The sequence below is a fragment of the Lissotriton helveticus genome, chromosome 2_1 (assembly GCF_964261635.1).
Source record: "Lissotriton helveticus chromosome 2_1, aLisHel1.1, whole genome shotgun sequence".
Classification (NCBI taxonomy): Eukaryota; Metazoa; Chordata; class Amphibia; order Caudata; family Salamandridae; genus Lissotriton; species Lissotriton helveticus.
This window is the reverse complement of record NC_136059.1, coordinates 1,587,580,592-1,587,605,546: the sequence shown is the minus strand read 5'-3', so window position 1 is coordinate 1,587,605,546 and position 24,955 is coordinate 1,587,580,592.

Below are 24,955 nucleotides of genomic sequence, written 5' to 3'. Positions count from 1 at the left end.
AGTAGTGAGTGCAGAGTAGTGAGTAGTGAATGCAGAGTAGTGAGTGCAGAGTAGTGAGTAGTGAGTGCAGAGTATTGAGTAGTGAGTAGTGAGTGCAGAGTAGTGAGTGCAGAGTAGTGAGTGCAGAGTAGTGAGTAGTGAGTGCAGAGTAGTGAGTGCAGAGTAGTGAGTAGTGAGTAGTGAATGCAGAGTAGTGAGTGCAGAGTAGTGAGTGCAGAGTAGTGAGTGCTGAGTAGTGAGTAGTGAGTGCAGAGTAGTGAGCAGTGAGTAGTGAGTGCAGAGTAGTGAGTAGTGAGTGCAGAGTAGTGAGTGCAGAGTAGTGAGTAGTGAGTGCAGAGTACTGAGCAGTGAGTGCAGAGTAGTGAGTAGTGAGTGGTGAGTGCAGAGTGGTGAGTGCAGAGTGGTGAGTGCAGAGTAGTGAGTGGTGAGTAGTGAGCAGTGAGTGCAGAGTAGTGAGTAGTGAGTGCAGAGTAGTGAGTGCAGAGTAGTGAGTGGTGAGTGGTGAGTGCAGAGTAGTGAGTGCAGAGTAGTGAGTAGTGAGTGCAGACTAGTGAGTGCAGAGTAGTGAGTGCCGAATAGTGAGTGCCGAGTAGTGAGTGCCAAGTAGTCAGTGCCGAGTAGTGAGTGCAGAGTAGTGAGTGCAGAGTAGTGAGTGCAGAGTAGTGAGTGCAGAGTAGTGAGTAGTGAGTGCAGAGTAGTGCGTGCAGAGTAGTGCGTGCAGAGTAGTGAGTATTGAGTGCAGAGTAGTGAGTGCAGAGTAGTGAGTGCAGAGTAGTGAGTAGTGAGTGCAGAGTAGTGAGTGCAGAGTAGTGAGTGCAGAGTAGTGAGTAGTGAGTGCAGAGTAGTGAGTGCAGAGTAGTGAGTAGTGAGTAGTGAGTGCAGAGTAGTGAGTGCAGAGTAGTGAGTAGTGAGTGCAGAGTAGTGAGTAGTGAGCAGTGAGTGCAGAGTAGTGAGTGCAGGGTAGTGAGTGCAGAGTAGTGAGTAGTGAGTGCAGAGTAGTGAGTAGTGAGTGCAGAGTAGTGAGTGCAGAGTAGTGAGTGCAGAGTAGTGAGTGCAGAGTAGTGAGTAGTGAGTAGTGAGTGCAGAGTAGTGAGTAGTGAGTGGAGAGTAGTGAGTAGTGAGCAGTGAGTGCAGAGTAGTGAGTGCAGGGTAGTGAGTGCAGAGTAGTGAGTAGTGAGTAGTGCGTGCAGAGTAGTGAGTATTGAGTGCAGAGTAGTGAGTGCAGAGTAGTGAGTGCAGAGTAGTGAGTAGTGAGTGCAGAGTAGTGAGTGCAGAGTAGTGAGTAGTGAGTGCAGAGTAGTGAGTGCAGAGTGGTGAGTAGTGAGTGCAGAGTAGTGAGTGCAGAGTAGTGAGTGCAGAGTAGTGAGTAGTGAGTGCAGAGTAGTGAGTAGTGAGTGCAGAGTAGTGAGTAGTGAGTGCAGAGTAGTGAGTGCAGAGTAGTGAGTGCAGAGTAGTGAGTAGTGAGTGCAGAGTAGTGAGTAGTGAGTGCAGAGTAGTGAGTAGTGAGTGCAGAGTAGTGAGTGCAGAGTAGTGAGTGCAGAGTAGTGAATAGTGAGGGCAGAGTAGTGAGTAGTGAGTGCAGAGTAGTGAGTAGTGAGTGCAGAGTAGTGAGTAGTGAGTGCAGAGTAGTGAGTAGTGAGTGCAGAGTAGTGAGTGCAGAATAGTGAGTAGTGAGTGCAGAGTAGTGAGTGCAGAGTAGTGAGTGCAGAGTAGTGAGTGCAGAGTAGTGAGTAGTGAGTGCAGAGTAGTGAGTAGTGAGTGCAGAGTAGTGAGTGCAGACCAGTTAGTGCAGAGTTGTGAGTGCAGAGTAGTGAGTGCAGAGTAGTGAGTGCAGAGTAGTGAGTGCAGAGTAGTGAGTGCAGAGTAGTGAGTAGTGAGTGCAGAGTAGTGAGTGCAAAGTAGTGAGTAGTGAGTGCAGAGTAGTGAGTGCAGAGTAGTGAGTGCAGAGTAGTGAGTAGTGAGTAGTGAGTGCAGACTAGTGAGTGCAGAGTAGTGAGTAGTGAGTAGTGAGTGCAGAGTAGTGAGTAGTGAGTGCAGAGTAGTGAGTGCAGAGTAGTGAGTAGTGAGTGCAGAGTAGTGAGTAGTGAGTGCAGAGTAGTGAGTAGTGAGCAGTGAGTGCAGAGTAGTGAGTGCAGGGTAGTGAGTGCAGAGTAGTGAGTAGTGAGTGCAGAGTAGTGAGTGCAGAGTAGTGAGTGCAGAGTAGTGAGTAGTGAGTGCAGAGTAGTGAGTAGTGAGTAGTGAGTGTAGAGTAGTGAGTGCAGACCAGTTAGTGCAGAGGTGTGAGTGCAGAGTAGTGAGTGCAGAGTAGTGAGTAGTGAGTAGTGAGTGCAGAGTAGTGAGTGCAGAGTAGTGAGTGCAGAGTAGTGAGTGCAGAGTAGTGAGTGCAGAGTAGCGAGTAGTGAGTGCAGAGTAGTGAGTGCAGAGTAGTGAGTAGTGAGTGCAGAGTAGTGAGTGCAGAGTATTGAGTAGTGAGTAGTGAGTGCAGAGTAGTGAGTAGTGAGTGCAGAGTAGTGAGTGCAGAGTAGTGAGTAGTGAGTGCAGAGTAGTGAGTAGTGAGTGCAGAGTAGTGAGTAGTGAGCAGTGAGTGCAGAGTAGTGAGTGCAGGGTAGTGAGTGCAGAGTAGTGAGCAGTGAGTGCAGAGTAGTGAGTGCAGAGTAGTGAGTGCAGAGTAGTGAGTAGTGAGTGCAGAGTAGTGAGTGCAGAGTAGTGAGTAGTGAATGCAGAGTAGTGAGTGCAGAGTAGTGAGTGCAGAGTAGTGAGTAGTGAGTGCAGAGTAGTGAGTAGTGAGTGCAGAGTAGTGAGTGCAGAGTAGTGAGTAGTGAGTGCAGAGTAGTGAGTGCAGAGTACTGAGTGCAGAGTGCAGAGTAGTGAGTAGTGAGTGCAGAGTAGTGAGTGCAGAGTAGTGAGTAGTGAGTGCAGAGTAGTGAGTAGTGAGTGCAGAGTAGTGCGTGCAGAGTAGTGAGTAGTGAGTGGTGAGTAGTGAGTGGTGAGTAGTGAGTGCAGAGTAGTGAGTGCAGAGTAGTGAGTGCAGAGTAGTGAGTACTGAGTAGTGAGTGGTGAGTGCAGAGTCGTGAGTGCAGAGTGGTGAGTGCAGAGTAGTGAGTGGTGAGTAGTGAGTGCAGAGTAGTGAGTGCAGAGTAGTGAGTGCAGAGTAGTGAGTGCAGAGTAGTGAGTGCAGAGTAGTGAGTAGTGAGTGCAGAGTAGTGAGTGCAGAGTAGTGAGTGCAGAGTGGTGGGTAGAGTTCAGAGTAGTGAGTAGTACGTAGTGAGTGCAGAGTAGTGAGTAGTGAGTGCAGAGTAGTGAGTGCAGAGTAGTGAGTAGTGAGTGCAGAGTAGTGAGTAGTGAGTGCACAGTAGTGAGTGCAGAGTAGTGAGTGCAGAGTAGTGAGTGCAGAGTAGTGAGTAGTGAGTAGTGAGTGCAGAGTAGTGAGTGCAGAGTAGTGAGTAGTGAGTAGTGAGTGCAGAGTAGTGAGTGCAGAGTAGTGAGTAGTCAGTGCAGAGTAGTGAGTGCAGAGTAGTGAGTGCAGAGTAGTGAGTAGTGAGTGCAGAGTAGTGAGTAGTGAGTGCAGAGTAGTGCGTGCAGAGTAGTGAGTAGTGAGTGGTGAGTAGTGAGTGGTGAGTAGTGAGTGCAGAGTAGTGAGTGCAGAGTAGTGAGTGCCGAGTAGTGAGTAGTGAGTGCAGAGTAGTGAGTGCAGAGTAGTGAGTAGTGAGTAGTGAGTGCAGAGTAGTGAGTGCAGAGTAGTGAGTGCAGAGTAGTGAGTAGTGAGTAGTGAGGAGTGAGTGCAGAGTAGTGAGTGCAGAGTAGTGAGTGCAGAGTAGTGAGTAGTGAGTAGTGAGTGCAGAGTAGTGAGTGCAGAGTAGTGAGTGCAGAGTAGTGAGTGCAGAGTAGTGAGTGCAGAGTAGTGAGTAGTGAGTAGTGAGTGCAGAGTAGTGAGTGCAGAGTAGTGAGTGCAGAGTAGTGAGTAGTGAGTAGTGAGGAGTGAGTGCAGAGTAGTGAGTGCAGAGTAGTGAGTGCAGAGTAGTGAGTAGTGAGTAGTGAGTGCAGAGTAGTGAGTGCAGAGTAGTGAGTGCAGAGTAGTGAGTGCAGAGTAGTGAGTAGTGAGTGCAGAGTAGTGAGTGCAGAGTAGTGAGTAGTGAGTAGTGAGTGCAGAGTAGTGAGTGCAGAGTAGTGAGTGCAGAGTAGTGAGTGCATAGTAGTGAGTAGTGAGTAGTGAGTAGTGAGTGCAGAGTAGTGAGTGCAGAGTAGTGAGTGCAGAGTAGTGAGTAGTGAGTGCAGAGTAGTGAGTGCAGAGTAGTGAGTGCAGAGTAGTCAGTAGTGAGTAGTGAGTGCAGAGTAGTGAGTGCAGAGTAGTGAGTGCAGATTAGTGAGTAGTGAGTGCAGAGTAGTGAGTGCAGAGTAGTGAGTAGTGAGTGCAGAGTAGTGAGTAGTGAGTGCAGAGTAGTGAGTGCAGAGTAGTGAGTAGTGAGCAGTGAGTGCAGAGTAGTGAGTGCAGGGTAGTGAGTGCATAGTAGTGAGTAGTGAGTGTAGAGTAGTGAGTAGTGAGTGCAGAGTAGTGAGCAGTGAGTGCAGAGTAGTGAGTGCAGAGAAGTGAGTAGTGAGTGCAGAGTAGTGAGTGCAGAGTAGTGAGTAGTGAGTGCAGAGTAGTGAGTAGTGAGTGCAGAGTAGCGAGTGCAGAGTAGTGTGTAGTGAGTGCAGAGTAGTGAGTGCAGAGTAGTGAGTGCAGAGTAGTGAGTGCAGAGTAGTGAGTAGTGAGTAGTGAATGCAGAGTAGTGAGTGCAGAGTAGTGAGTGCAGAGTAGTGAGTTCAGAGTAGTGAGTGCAGAGTAGTGAGTGCGGAGTAGTAAGTAGTGAGTGCAGAGTAGTGAGTACTGAGTAGTGAGTGCAGAGTAGTGAGTAGTGAGTGGTGAGTGCAGAGTGGTGAGTGCAGAGTGGTGAGTGCAGAGTAGTGAGTGGTGAGTAGTGAGTAGTGAGTGCAGAGTAGTGAGTGCAGAGTAGTGGGTGCAGAGTGGTGAGTGCAGAGTGGTGAGTGCAGAGTGGTGAGTAGTGAGTGCAGAGTAGTGAGTGCAGAGTAGTGAGTACAGAGTAGTGAGTGCAGAGTAGTGAGTGCAGAGTAGTGAGTAGTGAGTTCAGAGTATTGAGTAGTGAGTAGTGAGTGCAGAGTAGTGAGTAGTGAGTGCAGAGTAGTGAGTAGTGAGTAGTGAGTGCAGAGTAGTGAGTAGTGAGTGCAGAGTAGTCAGTAGTGAGTAGTGAGTGCAGAGTAGTGAGTAGTGAGTGCAGAGTAGTGAGTAGTGAGTGCAGAGTAGTGAGTGCAGAGTAGTGAGTAGTGAGTAGTGAATGCAGAGTAGTGAGTGCAGAGTAGTGAGTAGTGAGTGCAGAGTATTGAGTAGTGAGTAGTGAGTGCAGAGTAGTGAGTGCAGAGTAGTGAGTGCAGAGTAGTGAGTAGTGAGTGCAGAGTAGTGAGTGCAGAGTAGTGAGTAGTGAGTAGTGAATGCAGAGTAGTGAGTGCAGAGTAGTGAGTGCAGAGTAGTGAGTGCTGAGTAGTGAGTAGTGAGTGCAGAGTAGTGAGCAGTGAGTAGTGAGTGCAGAGTAGTGAGTAGTGAGTGCAGAGTAGTGAGTGCAGAGTAGTGAGTAGTGAGTGCAGAGTACTGAGCAGTGAGGGCAGAGTAGTGAGTAGTGAGTGGTGAGTGCAGAGTGGTGAGTGCAGAGTGGTGAGTGCAGAGTAGTGAGTGGTGAGTAGTGAGCAGTGAGTGCAGAGTAGTGAGTAGTGAGTGCAGAGTAGTGAGTGCAGAGTAGTGAGTGCAGAGTAGTGAGTGGTGAGTGGTGAGTGCAGAGTAGTGAGTAGTGAGTGCAGAGTAGTGAGTAGTGAGTGCAGACTAGTGAGTGCAGAGTAGTGAGTGCCGAGTAGTGAGTGCCGAATAGTGAGTGCCGAGTAGTGAGTGCCAAGTAGTCAGTGCCGAGTAGTGAGTGCAGAGTAGTGAGTGCAGAGTAGTGAGTAGTGAGTGCAGAGTAGTGAGTGCAGAGTAGTGAGTAGTGAGTGCAGAGTAGTGCATGCAGAGTAGTGAGTATTGAGTGCAGAGTAGTGAGTGCAGAGTAGTGAGTGCAGAGTAGTGAGTGCAGAGTAGTGAGTGCAGAGTAGTGACTGCAGAGTAGTGAGTAGTGAGTGCAGAGTAGTGAGTGCAGAGTAGTGAGTAGTGAGTGCAGAGTAGTGAGTGCAGAGTAGTGAGTAGTGAGTGCAGAGTAGTGAGTAGTGAGCAGTGAGTGCAGAGTAGTGAGTGCAGGGTAGTGAGTGCAGAGTAGTGAGTAGTGAGTGCAGAGTAGTGAGTAGTGAGTGCAGAGTAGTGAGTGCAGAGTAGTGAGTGCAGAGTAGTGAGTAGTGAGTAGTGAGTGCAGAGTAGTGAGTAGTGAGTGGAGAGTAGTGAGTAGTGAGCAGTGAGTGCAGAGTAGTGAGTGCAGGGTAGTGAGTGCAGAGTAGTGAGTAGTGAGTAGTGCGTGCAGAGTAGTGAGTATTGAGTGCAGAGTAGTGAGTGCAGAGTAGTGAGTGCAGAGTAGTGAGTAGTGAGTGCAGAGTAGTGAGTGCAGAGTGGTGAGTAGTGAGTGCAGAGTAGTGAGTGCAGAGTAGTGAGTGCAGAGTAGTGAGTAGTGAGTGCAGAGTAGTGAGTAGTGAGTGCAGAGTAGTGAGTAGTGAGTGCAGAGTAGTGAGTGCAGAGTAGTGAGTGCAGAGTAGTGAGTGCAGAGTAGTGAGTAGTGAGTGCAGAGTAGTGAGTAGTGAGTGCAGAGTAGTGAGTGCAGAGTAGTGAGTGCAGAGTAGTGAATAGTGAGGGCAGAGTAGTGAGTAGTGAGTGCAGAGTAGTGAGTAGTGAGTGCAGAGTAGTGAGTAGTGAGTGCAGAGTAGTGAGTGCAGAATAGTGAGTAGTGAGTGCAGAGTAGTGAGTGCAGAGTAGTGAGTGCAGAGTAGTGAGTGCAGAGTAGTGAGTAGTGAGTGCAGAGTAGTGAGTAGTGAGTGCAGAGTAGTGAGTGCAGACCAGTTAGTGCAGAGTTGTGAGTGCAGAGTAGTGAGTGCAGAGTAGTGAGTGCAGAGTAGTGAGTGCAGAGTAGTGAGTGCATAGTAGTGAGTAGTGAGTAGTGAGTGCAGAGTAGTGAGTGCAGAGTAGTGAGTGCAGAGTAGTGAGTAGTGAGTGCAGAGTAGTGAGTGCAGAGTAGTGAGTGCAGAGTAGTCAGTAGTGAGTAGTGAGTGCAGAGTAGTGAGTGCAGAGTAGTGAGTGCAGATTAGTGAGTAGTGAGTGCAGAGTAGTGAGTGCAGAGTAGTGAGTAGTGAGTGCAGAGTAGTGAGTAGTGAGTGCAGAGTAGTGAGTGCAGAGTAGTGAGTGCAGAGTAGTGAGTAGTGAGCAGTGAGTGCAGAGTAGTGAGTGCAGGGTAGTGAGTGCATAGTAGTGAGTAGTGAGTGCAGAGTAGTGAGTAGTGAGTGCAGAGTAGTGAGCAGTGAGTGCAGAGTAGTGAGTGCAGAGAAGTGAGTAGTGAGTGCAGAGTAGTGAGTGCAGAGTAGTGAGTAGTGAGTGCAGAGTAGTGAGTGCAGAGTAGTGAGTAGTGAGTGCAGAGTAGCGAGTGCAGAGTAGTGAGTGCAGAGTAGTGTGTAGTGAGTGCAGAGTAGTGAGTGCAGAGTAGTGAGTGCAGAGCAGTGAGTGCAGAGTAGTGAGTAGTGAGTAGTGAATGCAGAGTAGTGAGTGCAGAGTAGTGAGTGCAGAGTAGTGAGTTCAGAGTAGTGAGTGCAGAGTAGTGAGTGCGGAGTAGTGAGTAGTGAGTGCAGAGTAGTGAGTACTGAGTAGTGAGTGCAGAGTAGTGAGTAGTGAGTGGTGAGTGCAGAGTGGTGAGTGCAGAGTGGTGAGTGCAGAGTAGTGAGTGGTGAGTAGTGAGTAGTGAGTGCAGAGTAGTGAGTGCAGAGTAGTGGGTGCAGAGTGGTGAGTGCAGAGTGGTGAGTGCAGAGTGGTGAGTAGTGAGTGCAGAGTAGTGAGTGCAGAGTAGTGAGTACAGAGTAGTGAGTGCAGAGTAGTGAGTGCAGAGTAGTGAGTAGTGAGTTCAGAGTATTGAGTAGTGAGTAGTGAGTAGTGAGTGCAGAGTAGTGAGTAGTGAGTGCAGAGTAGTGAGTAGTGAGTAGTGAGTGCAGAGTAGTGAGTAGTGAGTGCAGAGTAGTCAGTAGTGAGTAGTGAGTGCAGAGTAGTGAGTAGTGAGTGCAGAGTAGTGAGTAGTGAGTGCAGAGTAGTGAGTGCAGAGTAGTGAGTAGTGAGTAGTGAATGCAGAGTAGTGAGTGCAGAGTAGTGAGTAGTGAGTGCAGAGTATTGAGTAGTGAGTAGTGAGTGCAGAGTAGTGAGTGCAGAGTAGTGAGTGCAGAGTAGTGAGTAGTGAGTGCAGAGTAGTGAGTGCAGAGTAGTGAGTAGTGAGTAGTGAATGCAGAGTAGTGAGTGCAGAGTAGTGAGTGCAGAGTAGTGAGTGCTGAGTAGTGAGTAGTGAGTGCAGAGTAGTGAGCAGTGAGTAGTGAGTGCAGAGTAGTGAGTAGTGAGTGCAGAGTAGTGAGTGCAGAGTAGTGAGTGCAGAGTGCAGAGTACTGAGCAGTGAGTGCAGAGTAGTGAGTAGTGAGTGGTGAGTGCAGAGTGGTGAGTGCAGAGTGGTGAGTGCAGAGTGTTGAGTGCAGAGTAGTGAGTGGTGAGTAGTGAGCAGTGAGTGCAGAGTAGTGAGTAGTGAGTGCAGAGTAGTGAGTGCAGAGTAGTGAGTGCAGAGTAGTGAGTGGTGAGTGGTGAGTGCAGAGTAGTGAGTAGTGAGTGCAGAGTAGTGAGTAGTGAGTGCAGACTAGTGAGTGCAGAGTAGTGAGTGCCGAGTAGTGAGTGCTGAATAGTGAGTGCCGAGTAGTGAGTGCCAAGTAGTCAGTGCCGAGTAGTGAGTGCAGAGTAGTGAGTGCAGAGTAGTGAGTAGTGAGTGCAGAGTAGTGAGTGCAGAGTAGTGAGTAGTGAGTGCAGAGTAGTGCGTGCAGAGTAGTGAGTATTGAGTGCAGAGTAGTGAGTGCAGAGTAGTGAGTGCAGAGTAGTGAGTAGTGAGTGCAGAGTAGTGAGTGCAGAGTAGTGAGTACAGAGTAGTGAGTAGTGAGTGCAGAGTAGTGAGTGCAGAGTAGTGAGTAGTGAGTAGTGAGTGCAGAGTAGTGAGTGCAGAGTAGTGAGTAGTGAGTGCAGAGTAGTGAGTAGTGAGCAGTGAGTGCAGAGTAGTGAGTGCAGGGTAGTGAGTGCAGAGTAGTGAGTAGTGAGTGCAGAGTAGTGAGTAGTGAGTGCAGAGTAGTGAGTGCAGAGTAGTGAGTGCAGAGTAGTGAGTGCAGAGTAGTGAGTAGTGAGTAGTGAGTGCAGAGTAGTGAGTAGTGAGTGGAGAGTAGTGAGTAGTGAGCAGTGAGTGCAGAGTAGTGAGTGCAGGGTAGTGAGTGCAGAGTAGTGAGTAGTGAGTAGTGCATGCAGAGTAGTGAGTATTGAGTGCAGAGTAGTGAGTGCAGAGTAGTGAGTGCAGAGTAGTGAGTAGTGAGTGCAGAGTAGTGAGTGCAGAGTAGTGAGTAGTGAGTGCAGAGTAGTGAGTGCAGAGTGGTGAGTAGTGAGTGCAGAGTAGTGAGTGCAGAGTAGTGAGTGCAGAGTAGTGAGTAGTGAGTGCAGAGTAGTGAGTAGTGAGTGCAGAGTAGTGAGTAGTGAGTGCAGAGTAGTGAGTGCAGAGTAGTGAGTGCAGAGTAGTGAGTGCAGAGTAGTGAGTAGTGAGTGCAGAGTAGTGAGTAGTGAGTGCAGAGTAGTGAGTAGTGAGTGCAGAGTAGTGAGTGCAGAGTAGTGAGTGCAGAGTAGTGAATAGTGAGGGCAGAGTAGTGAGTAGTGAGTGCAGAGTAGTGAGTAGTGAGTGCAGAGTAGTGAGTGCAGAGTAGTGAGTAGTGAGTGCAGAGTAGTGAGTGCAGAATAGTGAGTAGTGAGTGCAGAGTAGTGAGTGCAGAGTAGTGAGTGCAGAGTAGTGAGTGCAGAGTAGTGAGTAGTGAGTGCAGAGTAGTGAGTAGTGAGTGCAGAGTAGTGAGTGCAGACCAGTTAGTGCAGAGTTGTGAGTGCAGAGTAGTGAGTGCAGAGTAGTGAGTGCAGAGTAGTGAGTGCAGAGTAGTGAGTAGTGAGTGCAGAGTAGTGAGTGCAAAGTAGTGAGTAGTGAGTGCAGAGTAGTGAGTGCAGAGTAGTGAGTGCAGAGTAGTGAGTAGTGAGTAGTGAGTGCAGAGTAGTGAGTGCAGAGTAGTGAGTAGTGAGTAGTGAGTGCAGAGTAGTGAGTAGTGAGTGCAGAGTAGTGAGTGCAGAGTAGTGAGTAGTGAGTGCAGAGTAGTGAGTAGTGAGTGCAGAGTAGTGAGTAGTGAGCAGTGAGTGCAGAGTAGTGAGTGCAGGGTAGTGAGTGCAGAGTAGTGAGTAGTGAGTGCAGAGTAGTGAGTGCAGAGTAGTGAGTGCAGAGTAGTGAGTAGTGAGTGCAGAGTAGTGAGTAGTGAGTAGTGAGTGTAGAGTAGTGAGTGCAGACCAGTTAGTGCAGAGGTGTGAGTGCAGAGTAGTGAGTGCAGAGTAGTGAGTAGTGAGTAGTGAGTGCAGAGTAGTGAGTGCAGAGTAGTGAGTGCAGAGTAGTGAGTGCAGAGTAGTGAGTGCAGAGTAGTGAGTAGTGAGTAGTGAGTGCAGAGTAGTGAGTGCAGAGTAGTGAGTGCAGAGTAGTGAGTGCAGAGTAGTGAGTGCAGAGTAGCGAGTAGTGAGTGCAGAGTAGTGAGTGCAGAGTAGTGAGTAGTGAGTGCAGAGTAGTGAGTGCAGAGTATTGAGTAGTGAGTAGTGAGTGCAGAGTAGTGAGTAGTGAGTGCAGAGTAGTGAGTGCAGAGTAGTGAGTAGTGAGTGCAGAGTAGTGAGTAGTGAGCAGTGAGTGCAGAGTAGTGAGTGCAGGGTAGTGAGTGCAGAGTAGTGAGCAGTGAGTGCAGAGTAGTGAGTGCAGAGTAGTGAGTGCAGAGTAGTGAGTAGTGAGTGCAGAGTAGTGAGTGCAGAGTAGTGAGTAGTGAATGCAGAGTAGTGAGTGCAGAGTAGTGAGTGCAGAGTAGTGAGTAGTGAGTGCAGAGTAGTGAGTAGTGAGTGCAGAGTAGTGAGTGCAGAGTAGTGAGTAGTGAGTGCAGAGTAGTGAGTGCAGAGTACTGAGTGCAGAGTGCAGAGTAGTGAGTAGTGAGTGCAGAGTAGTGAGTGCAGAGTAGTGAGTAGTGAGTGCAGAGTAGTGAGTAGTGAGTGCAGAGTAGTGAGTAGTGAGTGGTGAGTAGTGAGTGGTGAGTAGTGAGTGCAGAGTAGTGAGTGCAGAGTAGTGAGTGCAGAGTAGTGAGTACTGAGTAGTGAGTGGTGAGTGCAGAGTGGTGAGTGCAGAGTGGTGAGTGCAGAGTAGTGAGTGGTGAGTAGTGAGTGCAGAGTAGTGAGTGCAGAGTAGTGAGTGCAGAGTAGTGAGTGCAGAGTAGTGAGTAGTGAGTGCAGAGTAGTGAGTGCAGAGTAGTGAGTGCAGAGTGGTGGGTAGTGAGTTCAGAGTAGTGAGTAGTACGTAGTGAGTGCAGAGTAGTGAGTAGTGAGTGCAGAGTAGTGAGTGCAGAGTAGTGAGTAGTGAGTGCAGAGTAGTGAGTAGTGAGTGCAGAGTAGTGAGTAGTGAGCAGTGAGTGTAGAGTAGTGAGTGCAGGGTAGTGAGTGCAGAGTAGTGAGTAGTGAGTGCAGAGTAGTGAGTAGTGAGTTCAGAGTAGTGAGCAGTGAGTGCAGAGTAGTGAGTGCAGAGTAGTGAGTGCAGAGTAGTGAGTAGTGAGTGCACAGTAGTGAGTGCAGAGTAGTGAGTAGTGAGTGCAGAGTAGTGAGTGCAGAGTAGTGAGTAGTGAGTAGTGAGTGCAGAGTAGTGAGTGCAGAGTAGTGAGTAGTGAGTAGTGAGTGCAGAGTAGTGAGTGCAGAGTAGTGAGTAGTCAGTGCAGAGTAGTGAGTGCAGAGTAGTGAGTGCAGAGTAGTGAGTAGTGAGTGCAGAGTAGTGAGTAGTGAGTGCAGAGTAGTGCGTGCAGAGTAGTGAGTAGTGAGTGGTGAGTAGTGAGTGGTGAGTAGTGAGTGCAGAGTAGTGAGTGCAGAGTAGTGAGTGCAGAGTAGTGAGTAGTGAGTGCAGAGTAGTGAGCGCAGAGTAGTGAGTAGTGAGTAGTGAGTGCAGAGTAGTGAGTGCAGAGTAGTGAGTGCAGAGTAGTGAGTAGTGAGTAGTGAGGAGTGAGTGCAGAGTAGTGAGTGCAGAGTAGTGAGTGCAGAGTAGTGAGTAGTGAGTAGTGAGTGCAGAGTAGTGAGTGCAGAGTAGTGAGTGCAGAGTAGTGAGTGCAGAGTAGTGAGTAGTGAGTGCAGAGTAGTGAGTGCAGAGTAGTGAGTAGTGAGTAGTGAGTGCAGAGTAGTGAGTGCAGAGTAGTGAGTGCAGAGTAGTGAGTGCATAGTAGTGAGTAGTGAGTAGTGAGTAGTGAGTGCAGAGTAGTGAGTGGAGAGTAGTGAGTGCAGAGTAGTGAGTAGTAAGTGCAGAGTAGTGAGTGCAGAGTAGTCAGTAGTGAGTAGTGAGTGCAGAGTAGTGAGTGCAGAGTAGTGAGTGCAGATTAGTGAGTAGTGAGTGCAGAGTAGTGAGTGCAGAGTAGTGAGTAGTGAGTGCAGAGTAGTGAGTAGTGAGTGCAGAGTAATGCGTGCAGAGTAGTGAGTAGTGAATAGTGAATAGTGAGTAGTGAGTGCAGAGTAGTGAGTGCAGAGTAGTGAGTGCAGAGTAGTGAGTGCAGAGTAGTGAGTAGTGAGCAGTGAGTGCAGAGTAGTGAGTGCAGGGTAGTGAGTGCATAGTAGTGAGTAGTGAGTGCAGAGTAGTGAGTAGTGAGTGCAGAGTAGTGAGCAGTGAGTGCAGAGTAGTGAGTGCAGAGAAGTGAGTAGTGAGTGCAGAGTAGTGAGTGCAGAGTAGTGAGTAGTGAGTGCAGAGTAGTGAGTGCAGAGTAGTGAGTAGTGAGTGCAGAGTAGCGAGTGCAGAGTAGTGAGTGCAGAGTAGTGTGTAGTGAGTGCAGAGTAGTGAGTGCAGAGTAGTGAGTGCAGAGTAGTGAGTGCAGAGTAGTGAGTAGTGAGTAGTGAATGCAGAGTAGTGAGTGCAGAGTAGTGAGTGCAGAGTAGTGAGTTCAGAGTAGTGAGTGCAGAGTAGTGAGTGCGGAGTAGTGAGTAGTGAGTGCAGAGTAGTGAGTACTGAGTAGTGAGTAGTGAGTGCAGAGTAGTGAGTAGTGAGTGGTGAGTGCAGAGTGGTGAGTGCAGAGTGGTGAGTGCAGAGTAGTGAGTGGTGAGTAGTGAGTAGTGAGTGCAGAGTAGTGAGTGCAGAGTAGTGGGTGCAGAGTGGTGAGTGCAGAGTGGTGAGTGCAGAGTGGTGAGTAGTGAGTGCAGAGTAGTGAGTGCAGAGTAGTGAGTACAGAGTAGTGAGTGCAGAGTAGTGAGTGCAGAGTAGTGAGTAGTGAGTTCAGAGTATTGAGTAGTGAGTAGTGAGTGCAGAGTAGTGAGTAGTGAGTGCAGAGTAGTGAGTAGTGAGTAGTGAGTGGAGAGTAGTGAGTAGTGAGTGCAGAGTAGTCAGTAGTGAGTAGTGAGTGCAGAGTAGTGAGTAGTGAGTGCAGAGTAGTGAGTAGTGAGTGCAGAGTAGTGAGTGCAGAGTAGTGAGTAGTGAGTAGTGAATGCAGAGTAGTGAGTGCAGAGTAGTGAGTAGTGAGTGCAGAGTATTGAGTAGTGAGTAGTGAGTGCAGAGTAGTGAGTGCAGAGTAGTGAGTGCAGAGTAGTGAGTAGTGAGTGCAGAGTAGTGAGTGCAGAGTAGTGAGTAGTGAGTAGTGAATGCAGAGTAGTGAGTGCAGAGTAGTGAGTGCAGAGTAGTGAGTGCTGAGTAGTGAGTAGTGAGTGCAGAGTAGTGAGCAGTGAGTAGTGAGTGCAGAGTAGTGAGTAGTGAGTGCAGAGTAGTGAGTGCAGAGTAGTGAGTAGTGAGTGCAGAGTACTGAGCAGTGAGTGCAGAGTAGTGAGTAGTGAGTGGTGAGTGCAGAGTGGTGAGTGCAGAGTGGTGAGTGCAGAGTAGTGAGTGGTGAGTAGTGAGCAGTGAGTGCAGAGTAGTGAGTAGTGAGTGCAGAGTAGTGAGTGCAGAGTAGTGAGTGCAGAGTAGTGAGTGGTGAGTGGTGAGTGCAGAGTATTGAGTAGTGAGTGCAGAGTAGTGAGTAGTGAGTGCAGACTAGTGAGTGCAGAGTAGTGAGTGCCGAGTAGTGAGTGCCGAATAGTGAGTGCCGAGTAGTGAGTGCCAAGTAGTCAGTGCCGAGTAGTGAGTGCAGAGTAGTGAGTGCAGAGTAGTGAGTAGTGAGTGCAGAGTAGTGAGTGCAGAGTAGTGAGTAGTGAGTGCAGAGTAGTGCGTGCAGAGTAGTGAGTATTGAGTGCAGAGTAGTGAGTGCAGAGTAGTGAGTGCAGAGTAGTGAGTAGTGAGTGCAGAGTAGTGAGTGCAGAGTAGTGAGTGCAGAGTAGTGAGTAGTGAGTGCAGAGTAGTGAGTGCAGAGTAGTGAGTAGTGAGTAGTGAGTGCAGAGTAGTGAGTGCAGAGTAGTGAGTAGTGAGTGCAGAGTAGTGAGTAGTGAGCAGTGAGTGCAGAGTAGTGAGTGCAGGGTAGTGAGTGCAGAGTAGTGAGTAGTGAGTGCAGAGTAGTGAGTGCAAAGTAGTGAGTAGTGAGTGCAGAGTAGTGAGTGCAGAGTAGTGAGTGCAGAGTAGTGAGTAGTGAGTAGTGAGTGCAGAGTAGTGAGTGCAGAGTAGTGAGTAGTGAGTAGTGAGTGCAGAGTAGTGAGTAGTGAGTGCAGAGTAGTGAGTGCAGAGTAGTGAGTAGTGAGTGCAGAGTAGTGAGTAGTGAGTGCAGAGTAGTGAGTAGTGAGCAGTGAGTGCAGAGTAGTGAGTGCAGGGTAGTGAGTGCAGAGTAGTGAGTAGTGAGTGCAGAGTAGTGAGTGCAGAGTAGTGAGTGCAGAGTAGTGAGTAGTGAGTGCAGAGTAGTGAGTAGTGAGTAGTGAGTGTAGAGTACTGAGTGCAGACCAGTTAGTGCAGAGGTGTGAGTGCAGAGTAGTGAGTGCAGAGTAGTGAGTAGTGAGTAGTGAGTGCAGAGTAGTGAGTGCAGAGTAGTGAGTGCAGAGTAGTGAGTGCAGAGTAGTGAGTGCAGAGTAGCGAGTAGTGAGTGCAGAGTAGTGAGTGCAGAGTAGTGAGTAGTGAGTGCAGAGTAGTGAGTGCAGAGTATTGAGTAGTGAGTAGTGAGTGCAGAGTAGTGAGTAGTGAGTGCAGAGTAGTGAGTGCAGAGTAGTGAGTAGTGAGTGCAGAGTAGTGAGTAGTGAGTGCAGAGTAGTGAGTAGTGAGCAGTGAGTGCAGAGTAGTGAGTGCAGGGTAGTGAGTGCAGAGTAGTGAGCAGTGAGTGCAGAGTAGTGAGTGCAGAGTAGTGAGTGCAGAGTAGTGAGTAGTGAGTGCAGAGTAGTGAGTGCAGAGTAGTGAGTAGTGAATGCAGAGTAGTGAGTGCAGAGTAGTGAGTGCAGAGTAGTGAGTAGTGAGTGCAGAGTAGTGAGTAGTGAGTGCAGAGTAGTGAGTGCAGAGTAGTGAGTAGTGAGTGCAGAGTAGTGAGTGCAGAGTACTGAGTGCAGAGTAGTGAGTAGTGAGTGCAGAGTAGTGAGTGCAGAGTAGTGAGTAGTGAGTGCAGAGTAGTGAGTAGTGAGTGCAGAGTAGTGCGTGCAGAGTAGTGAGTAGTGAGTAGTGAGTGGTGAGTAGTGAGTGGTGAGTAGTGAGTGCAGAGTAGTGAGTGCAGAGTAGTGAGTGCAGAGTAGTGAGTACTGAGTAGTGAGTGGTGAGTGCAGAGTGGTGAGTGCAGAGTGGTGAGTGCAGAGTAGTGAGTGGTGAGTAGTGAGTGCAGAGTAGTGAGTGCAGAGTAGTGAGTGCAGAGTAGTGAGTGCAGAGTAGTGAGTGCAGAGTAGTGAGTAGTGAGTGCAGAGTAGTGAGTGCAGAGTAGTGAGTGCAGAGTGGTGGGTAGTGAGTTCAGAGTAGTGAGTAGTACGTAGTGAGTGCAGAGTAGTGAGTAGTGAGTGCAGAGTAGTGAGTGCAGAGTAGTGAGTAGTGAGTGCAGAGTAGTGAGTAGTGAGTGCAGAGTAGTGAGTAGTGAGCAGTGAGTGCAGAGTAGTGAGTGCAGGGTAGTGAGTGCAGAGTAGTGAGTAGTGAGTGCAGAGTAGTGAGTAGTGAGTTCAGAGTAGTGAGCAGTGAGTGCAGAGTAGTGAGTGCAGAGTAGTGAGTGCAGAGTAGTGAGTAGTGAGTGCACAGTAGTGAGTGCAGAGTAGTGAGTAGTGAGTGCAGAGTAGTGAGTGCAGAGTAGTGAGTAGTGAGTAGTGAGTGCAGAGTAGTGAGTGCAGAGTAGTGAGTAGTGAGTAGTGAGTGCAGAGTAGTGAGTGCAGAGTAGTGAGTAGTCAGTGCAGAGTAGTGAGTGCAGAGTAGTGAGTGCAGAGTAGTGAGTAGTGAGTGCAGAGTAGTGAGTAGTGAGTGCAGAGTAGTGCGTGCAGAGTAGTGAGTAGTGAGTGGTGAGTAGTGAGTGGTGAGTAGTGAGTGCAGAGTAGTGAGTGCAGAGTAGTGAGTGCAGAGTAGTGAGTAGTGAGTGCAGAGTAGTGAGTGCAGAGTAGTGAGTAGTGAGTAGTGAGTGCAGAGTAGTGAGTGCAGAGTAGTGAGTGCAGAGCAGTGAGTAGTGAGTAGTGAGGAGTGAGTGCAGAGTAGTGAGTGCAGAGTAGTGAGTGCAGAGTAGTGAGTAGTGAGTAGTGAGTGCAGAGTAGTGAGTGCAGAGTAGTGAGTGCAGAGTAGTGAGTGCAGAGTAGTGAGTAGTGAGTGCAGAGTAGTGAGTGCAGAGTAGTGAGTAGTGAGTAGTGAGTGCAGAGTAGTGAGTGCAGAGTAGTGAGTGCAGAGTAGTGAGTGCATAGTAGTGAGTAGTGAGTAGTGAGTAGTGAGTGCAGAGTAGTGAGTGGAGAGTAGTGAGTGCAGAGTAGTGAGTAGTGAGTGCAGAGTAGTGAGTGCAGAGTAGTGAGTGCAGAGTAGTCAGTAGTGAGTAGTGAGTGCAGAGTAGTGAGTGCAGAGTAGTGAGTGCAGATTAGTGAGTAGTGAGTGCAGAGTAGTGAGTGCAGAGTAGTGAGTAGTGAGTGCAGAGTAGTGAGTAGTGAGTGCAGAGTAGTGCATGCAGAGTAGTGAGTAGTGAATAGTGAGTAGTGAGTGCAGAGTAGTGAGTGCAGAGTAGTGAGTGCAGAGTAGTGAGTGCAGAGTAGTGAGTAGTGAGCAGTGAGTGCAGAGTAGTGAGTGCATAGTAGTGAGTAGTGAGTGCAGAGTAGTGAGTAGTGAGTGCAGAGTAGTGAGCAGTGAGTGCAGAGTAGTGAGTGCAGAGAAGTGAGTAGTGAGTGCAGAGTAGTGAGTGCAGAGTAGTGAGTAGTGAGTGCAGAGTAGTGAGTGCAGAGTAGTGAGTAGTGAGTGCAGAGTAGCGAGTGCAGAGTAGTGAGTGCAGAGTAGTGTGTAGTGAGTTCAGAGTATTGAGTAGTGAGTAGTGAGTGCAGAGTAGTGAGTAGTGAGTGCAGAGTAGTGAGTAGTGAGTAGTGAGTGGAGAGTAGTGAGTAGTGAGTGCAGAGTAGTCAGTAGTGAGTAGTGAGTGCAGAGTAGTGAGTAGTGAGTGCAGAGTAGTGAGTAGTGAGTGCAGAGTAGTGAGTGCAGAGTAGTGAGTAGTGAGTAGTGAATGCAGAGTAGTGAGTGCAGAGTAGTGAGTAGTGAGTGCAGAGTATTGAGTAGTGAGTAGTGAGTGCAGAGTAGTGAGTGCAGAGTAGTGAGTGCAGAGTAGTGAGTAGTGAGTGCAGAGTAGTGAGTGCAGAGTAGTGAGTAGTGAGTAGTGAATGCAGAGTAGTGAGTGCAGAGTAGTGAGTGCAGAGTAGTGAGTGCTGAGTAGTGAGTAGTGAGTGCAGAGTAGTGAGCAGTGAGTAGTGAGTGCAGAGTAGTGAGTAGTGAGTGCAGAGTAGTGAGTGCAGAGTAGTGAGTAGTGAGTGCAGAGTACTGAGCAGTGAGTGCAGAGTAGTGAGTAGTGAGTGGTGAGTGCAGAGTGGTGAGTGCAGAGTGGTGAGTGCAGAGTAGTGAGTGGTGAGTAGTGAGCAGTGAGTGCAGAGTAGTGAGTAGTGAGTGCAGAGTAGTGAGTGCAGAGTAGTGAGTGCAGAGTAGTGAGTGGTGAGTGGTGAGTGCAGAGTATTGAGTAGTGAGTGCAGAGTAGTGAGTAGTGAGTGCAGACTAGTGAGTGCAGAGTAGTGAGTGCCGAGTAGTGAGTGCCGAATAGTGAGTGCCGAGTAGTGAGTGCCAAGTAGTCAGTGCCGAGTAGTGAGTGCAGAGTAGTGAGTGCAGAGTAGTGAGTAGTGAGTGCAGAGTAGTGAGTGCAGAGTAGTGAGTAGTGAGTGCAGAGTAGTGCGTGCAGAGTAGTGAGTATTGAGTGCAGAGTAGTGAGTGCAGAGTAGTGAGTGCAGAGTAGTGAGTAGTGAGTGCAGAGTAGTGAGTGCAGAGTAGTGAGTGCAGAGTAGTGAGTAGTGAGTGCAGAGTAGTGAGTGCAGAGTAGTGAGTAGTGAGTAGTGAGTGCAGAGTAGTGAGTGCAGAGTAGTGAGTAGTGAGTGCAGAGTAGTGAGTAGTGAGCAGTGAGTGCAGAGTAGTGAGTGCAGGGTAGTGAGTGCAGAGTAGTGAGTAGTGAGTGCAGAGTAGTGAGTGCAAAGTAGTGAGTAGTGAGTGCAGAGTAGTGAGTGCAGAGTAGTGAGTGCAGAGTAGTGAGTAGTGAGTAGTGAGTGCAGAGTAGTGAGTGCAGAGTAGTGAGTAGTGAGTAGTGAGTGCAGAGTAGTGAGTAGTGAGTGCAGAGTAGTGAGTGCAGAGTAGTGAGTAGTGAGTGCAGAGTAGTGAGTAGTGAGTGCAGAGTAGTGAGTAGTGAGCAGTGAGTGCAGAGTAGTGAGTGCAGGGTAGTGAGTGCAGAGTAGTGAGTAGTGAGTGCAGAGTAGTGAGTGCAGAGTAGTGAGTGCAGAGTAGTGAGTAGTGAGTGCAGAGTAGTGAGTAGTGAGTAGTGAGTGTAGAGTACTGAGTGCAGACCAGTTAGTGCAGAGGTGTGAGTGCAGAGTAGTGAGTGCAGAGTAGTGAGTAGTGAGTAGTGAGTGCAGAGTAGTGAGTGCAGAGTAGTGAGTGCAGAGTAGTGAGTGCAGAGTAGTGAGTGCAGAGTAGCGAGTAGTGAGTGCAGAGTAGTGAGTGCAGAGTAGTGAGTAGTGAGTGCAGAGTAGTGAGTGCAGAGTATTGAGTAGTGAGTAGTGAGTGCAGAGTAGTGAGTAGTGAGTGCAGAGTAGTGAGTGCAGAGTAGTGAGTAGTGAGTGCAGAGTAGTGAGTAGTGAGTGCAGAGTAGTGAGTAGTGAGCAGTGAGTGCAGAGTAGTGAGTGCAGGGTAGTGAGTGCAGAGTAGTGAGCAGTGAGTGCAGAGTAGTGAGTGCAGAGTAGTGAGTGCAGAGTAGTGAGTAGTGAGTGCAGAGTAGTGAGTGCAGAGTAGTGAGTAGTGAATGCAGAGTAGTGAGTGCAGAGTAGTGAGTGCAGAGTAGTGAGTAGTGAGTGCAGAGTAGTGAGTAGTGAGTGCAGAGTAGTGAGTGCAGAGTAGTGAGTAGTGAGTGCAGAGTAGTGAGTGCAGAGTACTGAGTGCAGAGTAGTGAGTAGTGAGTGCAGAGTAGTGAGTGCAGAGTAGTGAGTAGTGAGTGCAGAGTAGTGAGTAGTGAGTGCAGAGTAGTGCGTGCAGAGTAGTGAGTAGTGAGTAGTGAGTGGTGAGTAGTGAGTGGTGAGTAGTGAGTGCAGAGTAGTGAGTGCAGAGTAGTGAGTGCAGAGTAGTGAGTACTGAGTAGTGAGTGGTGAGTGCAGAGTGGTGAGTGCAGAGTGGTGAGTGCAGAGTAGTGAGTGGTGAGTAGTGAGTGCAGAGTAGTGAGTGCAGAGTAGTGAGTGCAGAGTAGTGAGTGCAGAGTAGTGAGTGCAGAGTAGTGAGTAGTGAGTGCAGAGTAGTGAGTGCAGAGTAGTGAGTGCAGAGTGGTGGGTAGTGAGTTCAGAGTAGTGAGTAGTACGTAGTGAGTGCAGAGTAGTGAGTAGTGAGTGCAGAGTAGTGAGTGCAGAGTAGTGAGTAGTGAGTGCAGAGTAGTGAGTAGTGAGTGCAGAGTAGTGAGTAGTGAGCAGTGAGTGCAGAGTAGTGAGTGCAGGGTAGTGAGTGCAGAGTAGTGAGTAGTGAGTGCAGAGTAGTGAGTAGTGAGTTCAGAGTAGTGAGCAGTGAGTGCAGAGTAGTGAGTGCAGAGTAGTGAGTGCAGAGTAGTGAGTAGTGAGTGCACAGTAGTGAGTGCAGAGTAGTGAGTAGTGAGTGCAGAGTAGTGAGTGCAGAGTAGTGAGTAGTGAGTAGTGAGTGCAGAGTAGTGAGTGCAGAGTAGTGAGTAGTGAGTAGTGAGTGCAGAGTAGTGAGTGCAGAGTAGTGAGTAGTCAGTGCAGAGTAGTGAGTGCAGAGTAGTGAGTGCAGAGTAGTGAGTAGTGAGTGCAGAGTAGTGAGTAGTGAGTGCAGAGTAGTGCGTGCAGAGTAGTGAGTAGTGAGTGGTGAGTAGTGAGTGGTGAGTAGTGAGTGCAGAGTAGTGAGTGCAGAGTAGTGAGTGCAGAGTAGTGAGTAGTGAGTGCAGAGTAGTGAGTGCAGAGTAGTGAGTAGTGAGTAGTGAGTGCAGAGTAGTGAGTGCAGAGTAGTGAGTGCAGAGCAGTGAGTAGTGAGTAGTGAGGAGTGAGTGCAGAGTAGTGAGTGCAGAGTAGTGAGTGCAGAGTAGTGAGTAGTGAGTAGTGAGTGCAGAGTAGTGAGTGCAGAGTAGTGAGTGCAGAGTAGTGAGTGCAGAGTAGTGAGTAGTGAGTGCAGAGTAGTGAGTGCAGAGTAGTGAGTAGTGAGTGCAGAGTAGTGAGTGCAGAGTAGTGAGTGCAGAGTAGTGAGTGCATAGTAGTGAGTAGTGAGTGCAGAGTAGTGAGTGGAGAGTAGTGAGTGCAGAGTAGTGAGTAGTGAGTGCAGAGTAGTGAGTGCAGAGTAGTGAGTGCAGAGTAGTCAGTAGTGAGTAGTGAGTGCAGAGTAGTGAGTGCAGAGTAGTGAGTGCAGATTAGTGAGTAGTGAGTGCAGAGTAGTGAGTGCAGAGTAGTGAGTAGTGAGTGCAGAGTAGTGAGTAGTGAGTGCAGAGTAGTGCATGCAGAGTAGTGAGTAGTGAATAGTGAGTAGTGAGTGCAGAGTAGTGAGTGCAGAGTAGTGAGTGCAGAGTAGTGAGTGCAGAGTAGTGAGTAGTGAGCAGTGAGTGCAGAGTAGTGAGTGCAGGGTAGTGAGTGCATAGTAGTGAGTAGTGAGTGCAGAGTAGTGAGTAGTGAGTGCAGAGTAGTGAGCAGTGAGTGCAGAGTAGTGAGTGCAGAGAAGTGAGTAGTGAGTGCAGAGTAGTGAGTGCAGAGTAGTGAGTAGTGAGTGCAGAGTAGTGAGTGCAGAGTAGTGAGTAGTGAGTGCAGAGTAGCGAGTGCAGAGTAGTGAGTGCAGAGTAGTGTGTAGTGAGTGCAGAGTAGTGAGTGCAGAGTAGTGAGTGCAGAGTAGTGAGTGCAGAGTAGTGAGTAGTGAGTAGTGAATGCAGAGTAGTGAGTGCAGAGTAGTGAGTGCAGAGTAGTGAGTTCAGAGTAGTGAGTGCAGAGTAGTGAGTGCGGAGTAGTGAGTAGTGAGTGCAGAGTAGTGAGTACTGAGTAGTGAGTAGTGAGTGCAGAGTAGTGAGTAGTGAGTGGTGAGTGCAGAGTGGTGAGTGCAGAGTGGTGAGTGCAGAGTAGTGAGTGGTGAGTAGTGAGTAGTGAGTGCAGAGTAGTGAGTGCAGAGTAGTGGGTACAGAGTGGTGAGTGCAGTGTGGTGAGTGCAGAGTGGTGAGTAGTGAGTGCAGAGTAGTGAGTGCAGAGTAGTGAGTACAGAGTAGTGAGTGCAGAGTAGTGAGTGCAGAGTAGTGAGTAGTGAGTTCAGAGTATTGAGTAGTGAGTAGTGAGTAGTGAGTGCAGAGTAGTGAGTAGTGAGTGCAGAGTAGTGAGTAGTGAGTAGTGAGTGGAGAGTAGTGAGTAGTGAGTGCAGAGTAGTCAGTAGTGAGTAGTGAGTGCAGAGTAGTGAGTAGTGAGTGCAGAGTTGTGAGTAGTGAGTGCAGAGTAGTGAGTGCAGAGTAGTGAGTAGTGAGTAGTGAATGCAGAGTAGTGAGTGCAGAGTAGTGAGTAGTGAGTGCAGAGTATTGAGTAGTGAGTAGTGAGTGCAGAGTAGTGAGTGCAGAGTAGTGAGTAGTGAGTGCAGAGTAGTGAGTGCAGAGTAGTGAGTAGTGAGTAGTGAATTCAGAGTAGTGAGTGCAGAGTAGTGAGTGCAGAGTAGTGAGTGCTGAGTAGTGAGTAGTGAGTGCAGAGTAGTGAGCAGTGAGTAGTGAGTGCAGAGTAGTGAGTAGTGAGTGCAGAGTAGTGAGTGCAGAGTAGTGAGTAGTGAGTGCAGAGTACTGAGCAGTGAGTGCAGAGTAGTGAGTAGTGAGTGGTGAGTGCAGAGTGGTGAATGCAGAGTGGTGAGTGCAGAGTAGTGAGTGGTGAGTAGTGAGCAGTGAGTGCAGAGTAGTGAGTAGTGAGTGCAGAGTAGTGAGTGCAGAGTAGTGAGTGCAGAGTAGTGAGTGGTGAGTGGTGAGTGCAGAGTAGTGAGTAGTGAGTGCAGAGTAGTGAGTAGTGAGTACAGACTAGTGAGTGCAGAGTAGTGAGTGCCGAGTAGTGAGTGCCGAATAGTGAGTGCCGAGTAGTGAGTGCCAAGTAGTCAGTGCCGAGTAGTGAGTGCAGAGTAGTGAGTGCAGAGTAGTGAGTAGTGAGTGCAGAGTAGTGAGTGCAGAGTAGTGAGTAGTGAGTGCAGAGTAGTGCGTGCAGAGTAGTGAGTATTGAGTGCAGAGTAGTGAGTGCAGAGTAGTGAGTGCAGAGTAGTGAGTAGTGAGTGCAGAGTAGTGAGTGCAGAGTAGTGAGTGCAGAGTAGTGAGTAGTGAGTGCAGAGTAGTGAGTGCAGAGTAGTGAGTAGTGAGTAGTGAGTGCAGAGTAGTGAGTGCAGAGTAGTGAGTAGTGAGTGCAGAGTAGTGAGTAGTGAGCAGTGAGTGCAGAGTAGTGAGTGCAGGGTAGTGAGTGCAGAGTAGTGAGTAGTGAGTGCAGAGTAGTGAGTAGTGAGTGCAGAGTAGTGAGTGCAGAGTAGTGAGTGCAGAGTAGTGAGTGCAGAGTAGTGAGTGCAGAGTAGTGAGTAGTGAGTAGTGAGTGCAGAGTAGTGAGTAGTGAGTGGAGAGTAGTGAGTAGTGAGCAGTGAGTGCAGAGTAGTGAGTGCAGGGTAGTGAGTGCAGAGTAGTGAGTAGTGAGTAGTGAGTGCAGAGTAGTGAGTAGTGAGTAGTGAGTGCAGAGTAGTGAGTAGTGAGTGCAGAGTAGTGAGTAGTGAGTGCAGAGTAGTGAGTAGTGCGTGCAGAGTAGTGAGTAGTGAGTGCAGAGTAGTGAGTGCAGAGTAGTGAGTGCAGAGTAGTGAGTGCAGAGTAGTGAGTAGTGAGTGCAGAGTAGTGAGTGCAGAGTAGTGAGTGCAGAGTAGTGCGTGCAGAGTAGTGAGTAGTGAGTGCAGAGTAGCGAGTAGTGAGTAGTGAGTGCAGAGTAGTGAGTGCAGAGTAGTGAGTGCAGAGTAGTGAGTAGTGAGTGCAGAGTAGTGAGTAGTGAGTGCAGAGTAGTGAGTAGTGAGTGCAGAGTAGTGAGTAGTGAGTAGTGAGTGCAGAGTAGTGAGTAGTGAGTGCAGAGTAGTGAGTAGTGAGTGCAGAGTAGTGCGTGCAGAGTAGTGAGTGGTGAGTAGTGAGTGGTGAGTAGTGAGTGCAGAGTAGTGAGTGCAGAGTAGTGAGTGCAGAGTAGTGAGTAGTGAGTGCAGAGTAGTGAGTGCAGAGTAGTGAGTAGTGAGTAGTGAGTGCAGAGTAGTGAGTGCAGAGTAGTGAGTGCAGAGCAGTGAGTAGTGAGTAGTGAGGAGTGAGTGCAGAGTAGTGAGTGCAGAGTAGTGAGTGCAGAGTAGTGAGTAGTGAGTAGTGAGTGCAGAGTAGTGAGTGCAGAGTAGTGAGTGCAGAGTAGTGAGTGCAGAGTAGTGAGTAGTGAGTGCAGAGTAGTGAGTGCAGAGTAGTGAGTAGTGAGTAGTGAGTGCAGAGTAGTGAGTGCAGAGTAGTGAGTGCAGAGTAGTGAGTGCATAGTAGTGAGTAGTGAGTAGTGAGTAGTGAGTGCAGAGTAGTGAGTGGAGAGTAGTGAGTGCAGAGTAGTGAGTAGTGAGTGCAGAGTAGTGAGTGCAGAGTAGTGAGTGCAGAGTAGTCAGTAGTGAGTAGTGAGTGCAGAGTAGTGAGTGCAGAGTAGTGAGTGCAGATTAGTGAGTAGTGAGTGCAGAGTAGTGAGTGCAGAGTAGTGAGTAGTGAGTGCAGAGTAGTGAGTAGTGAGTGCAGAGTAGTGCGTGCAGAGTAGTGAGTAGTGAATAGTGAGTAGTGAGTGCAGAGTAGTGAGTGCAGAGTAGTGAGTGCAGAGTAGTGAGTGCAGAGTAGTGAGTAGTGAGCAGTGAGTGCAGAGTAGTGAGTGCAGGGTAGTGAGTGCATAGTAGTGAGTAGTGAGTGCAGAGTAGTGAGTAGTGAGTGCAGAGTAGTGAGCAGTGAGTGCAGAGTAGTGAGTGCAGAGAAGTGAGTAGTGAGTGCAGAGTAGTGAGTGCAGAGTAGTGAGTAGTGAGTGCAGAGTAGTGAGTGCAGAGTAGTGAGTAGTGAGTGCAGAGTAGCGAGTGCAGAGTAGTGAGTGCAGAGTAGTGTG